Raw genomic sequence first — 17,584 nt, forward strand, 5'->3', positions numbered from 1 at the left:
ATCCACACGGGCGTGTGAAATTTCCACATGCCCATGTGAATTTCCAGAAGTTGATTTCCTTTGAGCTATGAACAGTAACTACTACATTGCCTTGCTATAGTGATTTGAGCACAACTTGTGTCTTCACGTTTGTTCAATCCAAGAACTTCATCAAAAAATTCATCCACGATCTACTTTTGTTTCCTTTCTTCCACACTTGTCTCCACAACCCTAAATGCACAAAAGAATACAAATACACATGCATAAGGGATAAAATCTGAGAAAAGTAATGCTCAATGTAAGCAAAGAATACTTCATATTACTTATACACAAGAACTTATCATCCAACATGTGTTTATATCTTTGTTAAGTGAAGAGTAATCTTTTAGAGAAAATTAAGCAAATAAACAATGTGAGGTACTTATAATATAGCTAAAAAACTAACCAATTAGGAAAGAAGTTAGATTTTCTCTAATCTTCTTTCTTAATTTTTTTTAGCATCTTAGGAGTTCATTTTTTATTTAAAAACTTAATTATTATGTAGATTTTTCCATCTTACAATTTAGATTTTTCCTTGAAAAAAATCTTAGGTTTTTTATTACTTCTTCACCCTAATTAGTTACATACATGTGAAATAATTTGAATGAAATGGTATGTTCTTTATTTAGCCATACCAAGAGTACTTATATCATTGCCTTCACCATTATTTTGCTTCCTAGAATCACTCTAAATTGCCAAAAATAACTTATAGAATTATTCTCCCCAAGATCCTAGCATAAATTACAAAACCCATTATATTTACATGATTTACTTTCTATATTTACATGGTACACAAAATCTCACATAATATTACAAATCCCAATATTCACCCTCAAGTTGGCATGTGGAGGTCACAAACACCCAACCTGCCAAGAATTAGATTAAACTATCATTTACCGAGGCCTTTTCTCAATATATCAGCAAGCTAATGAGTTGTTCGGACATATGATGTAGTAATGTTGTTTCATTGAAGCTTAACTCTGACAAAATGATAGTCAACTTCTATATGTTTCGTTCTCTCATAAAACACTGGATTAAAAGCTATATGAATAGTTTTTTTTTACTATCACAAACTATCTACATAGGTCCTTGATGTATAACCGCCAATGAAGCTGACACGTCCGATTTGCGTGCGTATACTACAAGTGCACTGGTGTCGAAGTAATAAGATACCTAGTGAGTCGAGTAGTCGAATCCACAAGGAACATGGGTACTAATACTAACTGCTTCTCTGTTGTCTAGCCTAATAATAAATGGGATGATGTGATGATCTAATGTGCAAAGAAATCAATACCAAAGACGAATTTGCAAGGGTAAAATGAGGGATATCTCAATCAGTAAAAGTGGGGTATTCTAGCAATGCTCCCCTTAGAATTAAGGTATTAGGTACCAGGTGTGCATAGTATTTCTAAAATGAGTAGGTTAAGTCGTGAAAATCCAAAGATAATCAGATCCTGCCTCTAGCGAGGTCTCAGTGGAGAAATCGCTCAATCTCAACACCTCACACCACATATGACTGCAAAGCACTCTAGGGATTCCAAAAGGTGTATCTGGTTCCTAAGAATAGACCTAACCCTACTTCTAGGTGAAAAGTCCCTAAACCCCCTATAAGGTCCCGGTGGAGAAATATCTTAATCTCATGCCTCACACTAAATAAGGTTGCATAAAGCTTAGGGAATACGGAGATAGAATACACCAATTGGAGGGGAAAGGGGATATTTAATACTGATGACTCACCCTCTCAACCCTCTTCAATATTGGGGTTCTAATACTGATGGAGATTTCTCTCTCACTAAGGCAACAAATCATGCAAACCAAACAACTATAAGATCAATAAGGCAAGCAAGAATTAGGCAAACAAGATTGAAACTCAACCAAACTTGGATTAAATAGAAACACAAAGTTAATCCACAAAAGATTAGAATCCTAGGGTTCACAAGCCCAAATACTCTCTAGGGGTTTAGCTCTTCATGGAGCAATATACAAAACAAACCATCAATGAATGAAAGTATATAAAAGCCATAGAAATAAACCCCCCCTCCCCCCTATATATGAACTGATGGCCTCGATGGAGAGCTTCGACGTCTTGATGGAATCCACTCTGAAGCTAGGGTCGCCAGTGGCTTCCTTGATGCTACGACGGGAAGGAATCGATCAAAGTTGGTGAAGAAGCACCTCCTAAGTTGCAAAGACCTCCTCTCCAAACCCTAGCCTTATCATCCGTCAAAAGCCGCACAAAAGATGTTTTGCTACAATATTGCTACGGTTTTTTTGTTATAGTACTCTTCATGAACACGGCTCACACACTCTTCTCTTGAGGCCACATGGTCGGGCACGAGTCCACGTGGTAAGTTAATGCGACTTTTCATCGTCGAATAATCATTGGGAAGCTTTTGCATTCTTCACACAAAAAGGGACATGGGAGTGTGACTATCTTTGTACTCTTCCAACTCACAAATTGACTTAAATTCTCTTGGAAGTTGGCACACACCCACATGTACATGAGCTCTTCTTGTGTCTTGATCCTTATGTTGTACAAAACCTCCCAAAATGTGCCTTCATAACTTATCTTTGCTTCCTTTTCTTCCTTCAAGACATTCACAACCTATTTGCACAAAGGAACACCAAATACACTTTATGAGACATAAACCATGGTAAAAATGATGCTCAATACAAGTAAAACATATAGAAAAATATGTCTACTCAAGCACTTATCGAAATCCACCAATCCTTTCAATCATTTTAATTCACAAGTAGTCATTGCCAGCGAATAATATTTTGCCTCAGCTACCGTGTGTTATGCTTCGTCTTCCATAAGATGGGTGAGTTCCCCAATAAAACTATATACCCCGTCAATGATCATCGTATAAAGGGGCAACTTAACCAATCAGAGGCATAATATGCAATTAAATGCAAGTCATTGTTTAAACTAAGAAATATACCCTGCCCACGATTTCCTTTCATGTATTAAACTACTTGAAGGGCTGCTTCCCAATGATCTTGTCTTGGTGTTTGCATAAACTGAGCCAATATATGAACAACATAACTCAATTCAAGGTGAGTTATGGTCAAATAAATGAGTCTCCTAACCAACTTCTTGTACTTCTCAAGTTTATTAAGAAATGGTCCTTTAACCAATGCAAAATGGTGATTCTGCTCTATAGAAAATGCAACAGGCTTCGACCCCAACAGCCTTGTTTCCAAGAGTTTATTGATAGCGAATTTTCTTTGGCTAAAAAATATCCCCATTGATCCATGTGCAACCTCCATTCCAAGAAAATATTTCAATGGTCCCAAGTCTTTTATATGAAAACAATCATTGAGATATTCTTTGAACTTTATTATAGCCTCTTAGTCATTTCCTACAATAACCAAGTCATCTACATATACAAGCATTGTAGATAAATACCTTTTTGAGCATAATTAAACAAAGAATAATCCGAATAAGATTGAGTGAATCCGTAATTTTTCAAAGCTGTCACAAGTTTAGAGAACCAACATATTGGTACTTGTCCCAACCCATAAAGGGATTTTTTTTTTTAGTTTACACAATTTGTCTCTGCATGTTGTGAAACATGAGGGCAATTTCATGTACATTTCCTCTTCTAAGTCATCATGTAAAAATGCATTGTGCATATCCATTTAGTGTAGTTCCCATCTTTACGCTGCTACCACTGCCAAGAGAGTTCATACAGTGATCATTTTAGCAACTGGAGCAAAAGTCTCGTTGTAATCAACTCTTTCAACTTGTCAGCTCCCTAATATTATCAAGTTGGCTTTATGTCACTCTACAATGTTGTCTGAATTAAACTTTGTTTTGTACACCCATTTACACCTTATTGCTGTGACAATGTTTCCAATGTCCATGTATCATTATTCTCAAGGCCTCGATCTCCTTTCTCATAGCTTTTCTCCATATTGCATCTTTCACTGGTTTTAAGAAACACGTGGGCTTAATTTTTACATCCACTACAGCTTAGAAAATTTGGTGTTTTGCAAAAAAAATTATTACATATCACAAAGTTAGCTATGTGATAAGGAATACCTAAGGTCTTTGATGGCAAAGCAACAAGTGCAAAGGGGTCTTCTATGCAGTGAGTGGTTTGCATAACATAGTCCTTGAACTTGGCGAGTGGTTGTCTATGTTGTTCTCCCCTTCCAAATTCTACTTGCTCTTCTTTAGTTAATGCCTTTGTGTTACTTTCCTTAATATTTTGAACCACTTGCAATACTGTAGTCTCCACATTTTGAAAAAACACATCTCCTTCATTCCTCCTTTCCATGTCACACTCCTCAGTCCCCTTTTCTACATCACTTCCAACATGGTCAATTTGTGTCACATCACTCCCCCTATCTTCCACGCCATGAGCATTTATGTAGGCCCTCTGAAGGTCTTTTTCTTCATTCCCAAGGATATTATGCAAATCCACCTCACCAAAATTGTATTTATTAGGAGATGTTGTCCCCTCCCCGCCCCCCCGCCCCCGCCCCACACACACACACACACACACACACACACACACACACACACAAATCATGTCCATCTTTGATTTTATTATCTCGCTAAAAAGGAAATATTCTTTCAAAGAATATCACATCATGCGACAACAAAATACTCCTTATTTTCAATATCATAAACATGACATCCCTTCATTCTAAATGGATACCCAACAAAAATACATTTCCTACTTCTTTCCCCAAATTTATCTTTATCACTTGATCGATGATGTGCAAAACACAAGCATCCAAGAACGTTCATCAGATTAAATTAGGGATGCTTTGCAAATAATATTTCATACGGAGTTTTACCATCAAGCATTTGAGTGGGTGTCCTATTTATCAAGTATCTAGTTGTCAACACGCAATCCCCCGTAATTCTATTGGCACATTTTCTTGAAACTCTAGGGCCTTTACTGCATTTAATATATGCTTGTGTTTTATTTCAACCCGACCATTTTGTTATGATATTCCGACACATGAGATTTGTTGAATAATTCAATTGTTCGGAAAATATGTTCTCATGCAATTAAGTTCACTACCATTGTTGCTTCGAATTATTTTAACTTGTTTTCCAAATTGTCTCACAACCATCACACAAAATTTTTTGACAATTTGAGGCACTTTAGTTTTTTCAAGAAGCAAATAAATCCAAACAGCCCTTGAAAAACCATCACCTATCATAAAAAAATAAATTGCATCACATGATGCAAGAACCCGATAAAGTCCTCATAAATCACAATGAATTAGTTCAAAACAATCACTTGCTCTATTTTTACTGTCAGCAAACATCTCTCTAGCTTGCTTTACTCTAAAATAAACATCACACACTTTGGCAATTTTACTACTTTCATTATTTTAAACTTTAGGAATAAATTTTGAAATATGATTTGAAGGATGGCCCAACCTCTGATGCCACAGATCACGAGCTTTCGCTCCCTTCACCTTATTTGCTTGCTTTATTCTCACCGCTAGAAAAAGATAGACCCCTTCACACTGCTCGCCCACTCCAATTAAAGTCCTCGAAAGTTAGTCTTGTATCACACATAACTTATCAAAAATAGTGACAATGAAATTTAATTGTTTTACCAACTGAGCAATTGAAATAAGTACCCAAGTCATTTTTGGCACAAACACAAAACATCATTTGAATAAATATTTCTTCCTAGGCAAATGGACCATTTTCACAGCCGTAGTATATTCCCCGTTTGGCATTCCCACCAAACAAGGTGCAATCTTCTTCACATCGTTCAACAAGGAGGTATCTCCAGTCATGTGTTGTGAAGCCCCTATATCCAATAATCAGTCATATGTCTTACTAATGAGTTTCTCCATCTCACTCGGTTTATGAGTGTTTAAATAAGTCTAAGAATTTTCCATTGTTCATTGTTGAGGTCAGGAAATCAGTTTTTGTGGGCCTCAGTTATATTATATTGTTGATGTCCTTCAATGTCACCCACTTGCACCGCATTAGCTCTAGCTCTGCCACATCCTTGTCCTATGGCTCCTACACCTCCTTGACCACATCATGCCCCTTTTTCTCCTCCATGATGTCTATCTCCCCACCATTTCGGGTACCCAATCAATTGAAAACACTCCTTGGAATCATGTGCAATTCAACCACAATGAGTGCATGTCCCTATCTTGTCCTTCAATTTAGTTACCACTACTCTTGAGATATGACCAATTTGTGCAACAAATGCAATCGTAATAGCATGCTCCTCCCTTGTTCTCATAATATCACTATGTCTTTCTTTTTGTATGATCATGAAGTATGCTCACATCAAACTTGGCAATGCGTCCATACTCAATATATTTGAACGTATGGTCCTGTACACCGCATCATCTAGCCCCATCAAAAATTGATTAATTCTCTCATTTTCTTGCACCTTCACTAGTTCAACTGTGATGTTGCATTTGCATTCGCTGCAACTACATGTGGTAATTGGCTCATAATTCACAAGTTCATCCCACATCATCTTAAGACGTTCATAGTATGAAACCAAAGCTTGTCATGCATGTTTATAGTTTGCAAGATTTTATTTTATTTGTTGTATTCTCGGTCCATTTCATACCTAAAATCTTTGTTTTAATTATTCCCATAGGTCTCTTGCATCCTCCACATATTCTACCATCAAACGCAAGCTTAGATCAATTGTGTTGAACATCTAAGCAAATAGAAAGGCATTAATGCTAAATCAGTCTTCAAGATCATGCTTTATCTGTGGGACTTATTGATCTTCCCATCAACAAGACCCAACTTCTTCTTCACTCTAAGGGCATTCCGAATAGCCTTTGCCCATTCCTCATAATTTTCTCCATTCAACTGCACATGAGGAATCACCACTCCAGGATTATCTTGGCTATTGATGTATTATGTTGATCGAGGATCGGTCGACTTCAATATGTTTTGTTCATTTTTTTCTTCTCTCATCTTCTCTAACCATGGAAGCCTTGTGGCTCTAGTACCATGAAATAATTTGAATAAAATACTATGTTCTTTATTTAGCCATATCAAGAGTACATATATCATTGTCCTCACCATGATTTGCTTCCTAGAATCACTCTAAATATCCAAAAATAACTAATAAAATTTGTTGATACATACTTTCATTTACATTGTATACATACAATCCCACAAGAGGAGATAAAGGGCAGCTAATGTGACATGATATCATGTCAACCTGACACCCTTACTTTAAGCCTTGTTTTACGCCTTGTTTTAAGCTTCATACATTATATAAACTTTGTAAACTATGAATGAATTAATGAATGATGGAATAAATTTCTTCTTTCCCAGTTCACATGGTATTAGAGCTAACCTTACAAGGTGATTTCCTTGTGGGTAATTTTTTTTTTAGACAAACTTCTGGGAGGCAATTTTTTGGAAAGGGTTTTCTTCAGGTTGAGATCAAGCAAAAAAACACTTCTTTTATAGTTTTTTTTCTCTACTCCTTGTAGAGCTTGTTGGGGTGTTACCAGTCAATTGGTGGCACAAACTAGGGCAAGCTCAAGCTCCATCAACTAGTTTACTAGATTTACACTCGACTTCCCACGAGGCTCATACATTTTGGTTCTCGATATTTTTATCGCCATCTCTAGCCGTGAATGAGATCTTTATGTCACTCTTTTTCTGACACGAATTTTGTTCTTGGTCTGAGATCATTGTTGTACTCTTCTCGTCATTCTTGAGTTCAAGGTCCAATTGCTATGCCTGATCAGTTCAGTGGCATTTTCTTTTTGTGTGTTTTTCAATCTAAATGGTTGCTTCAGAAAAATCCTCCATCAGTCACTCATCCTATTACTATGATTTTTTATGGTTCTAATTATGATTTGTGGCCTCAAGAGATATGCACTTTTCTTAAAGGAAGACTTCTCTGGCGCATTCTCACCGGTGAGGTTGTTAAACCTACAAGGCAGGATCATGAAACTAGGACCAAGTTCATTGAACGATTGGATCAATTGGACAACAAAAATTACTAGATTTTAACTAGGTTTTGTAACACTTGCCAAGCTGCTATAAAAGTTGAAATTCTGTCATTTTGATTGTGCTAAAGATGTTTGGGATTTTTGACGAAATCGATATGTCATTTCCGATGATGTTCATCAATTATAACTTTTTCGCCAACTCTATCGGATGCGTCAACAGCCTGATTAAACAGTTCACAGTTATGTATCTGAATTACAGGTGTTATGGGATCAATTGGCAGCCTGTGACCCTACTTAGTCTGATACAGATTCCACAAATATAAATACATCTCTTTGTGATTATGAACATATTTAGCATTTTCTTATGACTCTTCATCCTGAGTTTGAGTCAATTAGTGCTACACTTCTTTATCGCATTCCATTGCCCAAACTTGACACAATTATTCGAGAAGTATTGTCTAAGGAGACTTGCATTAATACTATACATGCTGAGTGATCTCTTTTTTCCACATATATTGTCTTGGTTGTTCCCTCAACTCCTATTGCTTCTCCAGACTCCATTATATCTCTTAAATGTTTTTGCGAATATTGTAAAAAATTTGGGCACTTGATTTCTAAATGTTCAAAATTCGAAGCCAAGTGCAAAATATCTTGCTACAGTAATTCAACCAAATCTCATACTATGACATGTGCTTCTAGTATTGCTTCTAATACTGAGAGTACTACTTCTAGGGATATTTCTCCTAGATTCTCTCTCAAAGACATCCAAGCTTTTCTTCAACAAATACAACCTATCTCTATTACATCTTCTTTTGTGTTGTCTACAACCCTAGGTACCTCTACTTGGTATTTTGATTCTTCTTATTGTAATCATATAACCTCCAGCTCAGAGTTACTCAGTTCAATTTCAAAACCATCTCACACTCCTATTGTTCACACTGCTAATAACTTTGTTTTATACACTTCACATATAGACAACATCTCACAAGAAACCTTGTCCTTACATGACACTCTCTTTGTACCTAAACTATCTCGTAACCTTATATTTCTTGGTCAGTTATGTGAGCTTGGTGTGAACATGATTTTTTTGAGTCATGGTTGTAATGTGAAGGATCACAAACACGGAAAGTTCTTGGAACAGGGCTTAAGGTTGGTCGATTGTTTGAGCTTGTTACTCTGCGGTTGCCATCTAAAGTTGATGCTGATGTTCTCCCCTCCAGTATTTGGCATTCCCGACTTGGTCATGTTTCATCATCTAGATTAGGATCTTTGATTTCTAGTGGATGTTTGGGTTTAGTAACAAATGCTCAGATTGATTGTGTTTCATGTTAACTTTCTAAACATCATTCTTTGCCTTTTACTTATAGTGACTCTATTTCCCTTGCACCATTTGATCTTGTTCATTCTGATATTTGGGGTACCGCTTCTAATGTTAGTATGGGTGGTTCTAAGTATTTTGTCATCTTTGTTGATGATTACTCTCAATATACATGGATTTATCTTATGAAAAATAGTTCTGAGCTGCCTCAAATTTATATACATTTTGCCACTATGATTAAAACTCAGATTTCTCTTAATATTGAATTTTTTTTTTCTTACAGAAATGACATGTAATATAGAGATGCCAAACTCTGTCAGTTTCTTTCAACTCATGGTACCGTTATTCAATGTTCATGTCCCAGGACCTCTCAACAGAATGGACGTGTTGAACGTAAACATAGGCATATACTAGACACTGTTAAAGCTCTTCCTTTTTTGTCCTCTTATCTTGAGTTCTTTTGGGAGGAAGCTTCTCTTACATTGCGGTTTATATTATTAATCACATTCCTTCTCCTGTCATTAATAATATTTTCTCCTTTGAATGCCTCTACGGTGATTGTCCTGATTATCATATTCTTCGAATATTTAGGCTAGCTTGTTTTGTTCATCTTAAGCCACATGAATATAAAAAATTAGAACCTCGTGCTCGGTTATGTTGTTTTTTGGGATATGGCATTCGACATATGTGTTTCTCGTTGATAAGTGCTTGTATATTAGTAATATGAAGTATTCTTTTCTTACGATGAGCATTACTTTTCTCAGATTTTATCGCTCATGCATGTGTATTTGTGTTCTTTTGTGCATGTATGGTTGTGGAGACAAGTATGGAAGAAAGAAGCCAAAGTAGATTACGTTTGCACTTTGTTGATGGAATCTTGGAGTGAACAAATGTGAAGACACAAGTTGTGCTCAAAGACATGTGAGTGTGTGCCAACCACCGTTGTGCTCAAGTGAATATGCAAATTGGAGGGGCACAAAGGCAGTCACATTCATGTGTTCCGACTTGTGCAATGCTAGCAAGATTATCGTCAAATGTGTTTTTATTTGAAGATGCAACGCAATCTACAGCATGGACGTGTGCCCGTTTATATTGTCTCGATGAAAAATGTGGATTCGGGAGTATGTTGGCAGAGTACTATAGCAGGTACTGCAACAAATCACTGCCGTAATTTACTATTGTAATTACTGTTCACAGGCCACTGAAAAATGAATTTCTACAGATTTACATTAGCGTGTGGAAATTCCACATGGCTGTGTGGATACCCGATTCCAGCCCTCTTTAAGTCGCTATTTCAGCCCGATTGAGGAATCCTTCTTTCCATCATTTGGCCTATCTTTTCTAACCTTTGGAGGCGCCCGTGACTAGAATTTATAAAGGCTTTGGCTAGTTTTTTGGAGAGGTTTACGGCCTTCGACACCGCGTTTCCTTCGGAAGAGAGTTATTGGGGGAGCTTTCGTCGGCACCGATCCAGCGATGTGTGCCCTAGGCTTAACGAGGGGACCTTTGGAGAAGACACAACAGCCACTCCACAAGACCAGCGACACGAACACCAATAAGGTTTTATTCATGGATTGCATATATTTACTTTTGATTTCATTATTGATTGTATTTTGCTCCATGGAGAGCTAAACCCCTAGTGGGTACTTGGGCTTGTAAACCCTAAGATGATATTGTTTTTTTGACCTCTTATTATGCTTTCATTAATTGATATTTTAATTGAGTTCCAATCTTGAATACTTGTTGAGTTGATTTTCCGTTCGAGTGACACTAGGGTTGAGAATCCATTTTGGTAATCATTGTGGATGAGTGACACACCATGAGAGTTAGACAATGCTAAATTAGAGAGGGTTGAGAGGATGAGTCGAGAGATAGTGGAACGTTCCCTTTCCCCTCTGGTGTGATTTATCCTACATCCACGTTGTAAGAGTTCTTTACAGTCACAATAGAGTGAAGTGCTAAGAGAGGAACTCCGCTGGGGCTTAGTTGCGCAAGCAATAGAGTGAAGCATTTAAGTAATCCTTAGTATCTGATGCTTAATTGTGAGCAGGGGTCTTTCGCCTGGACCAAAGGGTTAGATTTATTTTAGGGAATAGGGTTTATCACTTGGAATCCCTAGAGCCTAAAGTAACCTAGTATAGTATGAGGTGTCAAGACTGAGATATTTCTCCACCTGGGCATAGTGTAGGGTTAGTCACGGTTGACCTTAAGTTTCGGAACCATGTGTTTAAGGATCTCCATGACTCATTATACATTAGTTAGGAAACATAATGATTGGTCTTACACTTGAAACAATAGTCCTTGGGTGAGCAATGTCCGGGTTCCCCATTTATCGTTGATTGTCTCTCCTATCTTTTATTTGCGCCTCCTTCTTTCATTATTTCTATTTTTATTGATTTTGTTCACACCACCATCGATCTTTATTCTAGTTAAATAGTAATCTTTGTGTTTCTAATCACTATTCCTTGTGGATTCGACTATCCACTCACCGGGGTATTATTACTTTGACAACCCATGCACTTGCAGTACACACGCAAAAGAGTGTGTCAAGTTTTTGGTGCCGTTACCGGGGAATAGGCGTTTTAGAAACACTTTGCACTTTGCTATTTTAGGTATTCACCATTTATTCTATTTCACACTTTCTTACTCTTCCATCATTCTGATTTGTTTTCCTTTCTTTGGTTACAGCTCTAGGTTATGACCTGAGGGAACCCTTCGACATTAATTGAAGGTGATCCTAAACTTGAACGAACACTCCGTAGAAAAGGTAAAGAACCTGTGCAAGAACAGACAAATCAAGCTGTGGTAGAAGGTGAAGAGTCAGATATGGCAGAACAGAATGAGCAGCAGAGTACACTGTCCGATTATGCCAGACCCGCAGTTCTTGGCACACAATCTAGCATTGTGCGGCCACCGATTACATCTCAAAATTTTGAGCTCAAGCCAGCATTCATCCAAATGTCACAGCAGTCGACATAGTTTAATGGTTTGCCCGATGAGGATCAAAACAATCACATAGAGAACTTCCTTGAAGTGTGCGACATGCTTAAGATTAATGGAGTTACAGATGATGCTATCAAATTGAGGGCCTTCCCATTTTCCTTAAAGGGGAGAGCAAAACAGTGGCTACATTCATTACCTAGAGCATCGATTCCTACTTAGGAGGAGATGGTAGAAGCTTTTCTTGCCCGATATTTCCCTCCTGGAAAATCTACGAAGCTTAGGAATGAAATTCCCTCCTTTGTGCAAATGGAATTGGAATCTCTTTTTGAGACATGGGATAGGTTCAAGGAGATCCTGCGGAAATGTCCTCAACATGGGTTCCCCGAGTGGATGATCATTCAGACTTCCTATAATGGGTTGAACCCGAGCACAACACAGTTACTTGATGCTGCAGCATGAGGTACCTTAGGAAGCAAGGGCAACAAAAGGCTATGGTAGCACCCGGTTTCCAACAACAACAATAAGCCCCGAATATGGAGAACCGAGTTTCAGAGTTGGAAAACCAAATGACTGATTTAGAGAAAGCTTTATCCATGTTCATTCAATCGTCGGATACAAGATTTCAATTGGTTAAAGCCACACTTTGAACCCCACTGCATCATTGTACAATTTGGAGAATCAAGTGGGGAAAATTGCGAAGTCGTTATGGGAGAGACCTCAAGGAAGCTTGCCTAGTAACACCGAAACCAATCCGAGGGAAAATGTGAAGGTGATCACTTTGAGAAGTGGTCATGAGGTTGAGGGTAGGCTTCCGAGTGAGAAGACCAATGTTGAAGCACCCAAGGTCGTGGAGGTTGAGGAGAGAACAAAAGGAAACAAAGTGGCATCACCACCTTAGAAGCCAAGAATCCCTTATCCTTCAATATTGAAGAATGACCAAAATGATGAGCAATATAAGAAGTTCTTGGGGTTATTCAAGAAATTGCACATCAACATCCCGTTTGTGGAGGCGTTGTTTCAAATGCCTTGTTATGCAAAGTTTCTTAAGGACCTTTTGACCAACAAGAGGAAGGTAGAGGAGAGTGCAGCTATGATTCTAGATGGTTCATGTTCGACGATGTTGCAAAAGAATATGCTGAACAAGAAGAAGGACCCCCGAAGCTTCATCATTCCGTGCAACATTGATAACATGGGTGAAAAAAAAAGGCATTGGCGGATTCAGGGGCTAGCATCAATGTCATGCCTTATACATTCTTTCCGAAAGCTAGGCTTGGGAGAGCCTAGGCCCACTCGGATGACATTACAATTGGCAAACCGAACGATTAAACATCCGAGGGGCATTATCGAAGACGTACTTGTGATGGTTGACAAGTACATATTTTCTGTAGACTTCGTAGTGTTGGATGTTGATGAAAATCTCAACGTTACTTTAATACTTGGAAGGCCCTTCTTCCGCACTTCCAAAGCTCTTATCGACATGGATGGTGGGGAGTTGACTTTACAAGTTAGGGACGACAAACTTACATACCGCCTCGCCGAAGCCATTAGATATTCTCTAGACTCTGATGATAATTTGTATTTTGTTGACACTACCGATGAACTAATAGATGAATATATGCAGAAAATGATGTGTCCAGACTCATACGAGGGGTTGCTAGACCAAGAAGTGGAGGATGAAGACGTGATGATGATTGGTCTAGAGGACAAGATACAACCTACCCCGGGATCATGAAGAAGATGCTCTAGAAGATGAAGTGTGCAAGGAGACGTCACAAGAAACGCCCCAAGGCTAATGGGGATGAGGAAGAACGGAGTAAGGGTGACGAACCCTTGTGTGGTAACAAACTTGATAACTCCCCCTCTACCTTCAAAAGACTATATTCATCATGCTTTCAAGTTATGGGTAAAAGGTAAACCTTCATCTATAAGCCCCCGTGAGGTAAGGTCAGGTACGTTAAGCTAAGTGATGTTAAACAAGCGCTTCTTAGGAGGCAACCCAGGTCTTTACTATTTTTCTAGGTTTTAGTTAGTGTTTACATGAATAAGAGGTTGAATGTTGGTGTCTTGATCTTTTACAAGCTATTATTGTGATTTTCTCGTGGATTATTGGTATTATCATGTGCTTAATTGTGTGTGGCAAAGTTTTCTTGGTCGTTTGAGCGTGTTTTTCATGATTCTATAGTTACTTTCGCATAATATAGGCAGGCTCTTAATAGATGTAAATGTTCTGAAATTTTTTCGCAAAGTTTATAAATTTTTCTAAGTTATCCAGAGAAGACACGCGGTCTTGTGGAAATTCCACACGGGCGTGTGTTTTCGTTCAGAGCTCATCCCGAGAGGACACAGGGGTGTGTGTCTACCCCTGTGAACGACCTTTTGATTGTCACACGCCCGTGTGGAAATTCCACACGGGCGTGTGTTTATCTGCAGAAGTTCAGAGCTCTATCCCGAGAAGACACAGGAGCGTGTGTCTGCCCCTGTGTCTGACCCTGTAAACTACACACGGGCGTGGGTAATACCCACACGCCCGTGTGATTTCCTACAGAGAGTTCTATTTCATCCCAAGAAGACACAGGGACATGTGACTGCCTCTGTGAATGGCCTTGAAAAGATCCACGCCCGTGTGAAATTTTTCACACGGACCTGTGAAACACTTAGAGAAATTCTCGTGTGGACAGAGGAGCCATAGGGGCGTATGGGTGCCTCTGTGGGTCGGGCACACGGGCGTGGGGAATTTCCCCACGCCCATGTGGATGTGTTCAGAGGCAAAGAATGCCATCCCGAGAGCACACAGGAGCATGTGTCTATCCTTGTGAGGCTCTCCTGTGGAGTCACACGGGCATGGGTAATTTCCACACGCTCGTGTGGATGTACAGAATTCAAAAGGCCGCGATTTCTCTTTATAAATCTTGTTTGCCTTTTCATTTTCACACTCCCTAAACACTTTGAGAACACATCCTTGCAGTCTCCCAACTTCGCACCGTCGGTTTAGAGATTTTACTCGAGTTTTCCGGCTGATTTCAAGGTTTTCATCCTCATCTTGTCTGTAAACCCTCATTCTCTCTTTTCTTCGCCATATTTGATTTTATTCGATTAAAACTGGTGAATATGCTTCATTTTAATGTTTAAATGTTGGATGCATGTTTTAGGAGAATTTTAGAACGAATTTATAATGTATTTTTGAGTGTATTGTATAGTGGTCGTGCGGCTTTCATGCTCCCGTGGATCCACACGGGTATGTGGAATTTCCACACGACCGTGTGGATTCCAGCAGTATTGCTTTGTGAGTTTATTTTAATCGATTTTCATTTCAATATTTGCAGGTTTGGCATCTAGGACTAAGAAAGCGGCTAGCAAGCATCCCCGAGAAGCATCTCCTGAGCCTGAGCAATTAGAGTTTGCTATTCCTGAGCACCGGGATCGATTTGCAAGATTATCCAAACTCAAGTTTGGCCAAACTCGATTTCTGGACTTGAGTACACTCAGAGAGGTTCAACAGGGGGATGATTTAGCTGATAAGGTTGAGGAGCTTATATCAGTGGGTAGTTGGCGGAAGTTGTTATTGTTCAGAGAGCTGGCTATCCGTAATTGACACTAGAGGTATTGGCATCGTTCGAGTTCGACCGGTCGTATTCGAGTTTTAACAGTGTTGACGCCATACAATTCAGAGCATTTGGACATCACTATACTATGAGCGTCACACAGTTTTTGATCTGGTTGGGACTATATGACGAGACTGTTACTGCCACTGAGGAGTACGAGTGACTTTCGACTGACTATCTTGGTAGTTTGACTTCTCAGAGAGTGTACAACACTTTATGCGGCCAGGGGTAGTACGAGCCAAGGGTGTTATTTGCATGCCATTTTGAGCAGGTCGGTGCCATCACTGGAGTCCTGAGCCAGCAGGAGTTATTATATCTGTATTCGATAGTGCAGCGTCAGCCGATTCATTTAGGACATATATTAGCTGAGTATTTGCACCACCAGGGCTAGTATGTCAGAGTGGGTGTAATCTTCTCAGGCCCGTACATTACTAGACTCGTCATGGGCATGGGTTTGTTAGACGTCATCCGTGGGGCTGAGAAGACGATCATTCCTTCCCCTCTCGGCCTGGATACTATGAGACTGATGGGATTAGTGCGCAGATACAAGCCTGGAGTGTATATATTGCCTACGCCTACCCCCAAGATAGCTGAGGGAGAGGATGATGTAGCTGAGGGATCTCAGTCTGTTCCCAAGCCTCAGCCAGAGCTGATAGAGGCAAAGGTACCATCTGCAGCACAGGAGCCACCTCCAGTGAGCATGTTTTCTCCGTCTCGAGCCTATAATCATTTTGAGAGGCTCAAGAGTGTTGTAGGGGTGTTGCAGACTGAGATTGCTGAGGTTCGTGCGACACAGGCTGCGAACCACACGGAGGTTATGGCGTGTCTCGACATTTTATAGCAAATCCTAGAGCGAGACGCGACATCTCCATTTGTTATGAGACCCCGGACTCCTCAGGCATCCCCAACACCACCATCACCAATACCAGCACCAGTTGATCCACCTTCTTCACCAGCACCAGCAGTAGCACTAGCAGAGACCACAGAGGACACCGATGCTTGATGCGTCTTTCTTTTAGTTCTTTATGTTTTTCATATTTTATTTTCCGTATTTTATTTTGGACTTGTACTACTCAGAAAGGATCTTCCTTCTGAGTTTTATCTTTCATTTTTATTGTCTCAAGTTGTATTTCATTGCTTTATCTTTATATACTCGAGTTTTATTTTGTTTTTGTTGAGCTTTACTGAATTCCCCTTGTGTATATGTGTAGATAATCTTGTGAGTATGGAAATTGAGGACTAGTCATAGACACGGTCAATGTGATTTTCACATGACCGTGTGTGCTCCACAACCCATTGGAACTCAACTCTTAAGGAATATAGCTCCATCAAACTAACCATTAGGAGTTCAGGGAAGTATTGTTTCAATTGCCCACCTTCACATATGATCTTGAATGTTATACTTTTTATTGTGATTGCATGCGTACATTAAGGGCAATGTACGTCTTAAGTGTGGAGGGGAGTTCACATTACATAGGTTTTGACTAAAATTACATGCTCACATAGCAATGGCGGTTCACTTTAGTTGCAATGGTCATATTCTTGAGTTTAGGAGAATTTTTAACATTGAATGTTCTCATGCTTTAGTTTTTACTTGAATTTCTAGGAATTTTTACCCGATTGACACTTGTTGCACTACTTGCTCATGAAACCTTGTGAAAACATAAGTTTGATGTTTAAGGGACTAGTTAGTTTTGTTTCTTGTTTTAATTTTTTGTTTTTGCAAAAAAAAATTAGAAAAAGAAATAAAATGTTTGGTTTGGTTATATATTTGGGG

At 39.0% G+C, this 17,584-nt stretch overlaps 1 non-coding gene across 1 annotated transcript; it reads right to left on the reverse strand.

The window, feature by feature from the left end:
* Positions 1 to 12,478: 12,478 nt before the first annotated feature.
* On the reverse strand, positions 12,479 to 12,585 carry LOC120262714. Its single transcript, XR_005536970.1, has one exon. It is a non-coding gene; the product is annotated as a small nucleolar RNA R71 (small nucleolar RNA).
* Positions 12,586 to 17,584: the final 4,999 nt, after the last annotated feature.

The sequence above is a fragment of the Dioscorea cayenensis genome, chromosome 5 (genome assembly GCF_009730915.1).
Source record: "Dioscorea cayenensis subsp. rotundata cultivar TDr96_F1 chromosome 5, TDr96_F1_v2_PseudoChromosome.rev07_lg8_w22 25.fasta, whole genome shotgun sequence".
In the NCBI taxonomy this organism is placed as follows: domain Eukaryota; kingdom Viridiplantae; phylum Streptophyta; class Magnoliopsida; order Dioscoreales; family Dioscoreaceae; genus Dioscorea; species Dioscorea cayenensis.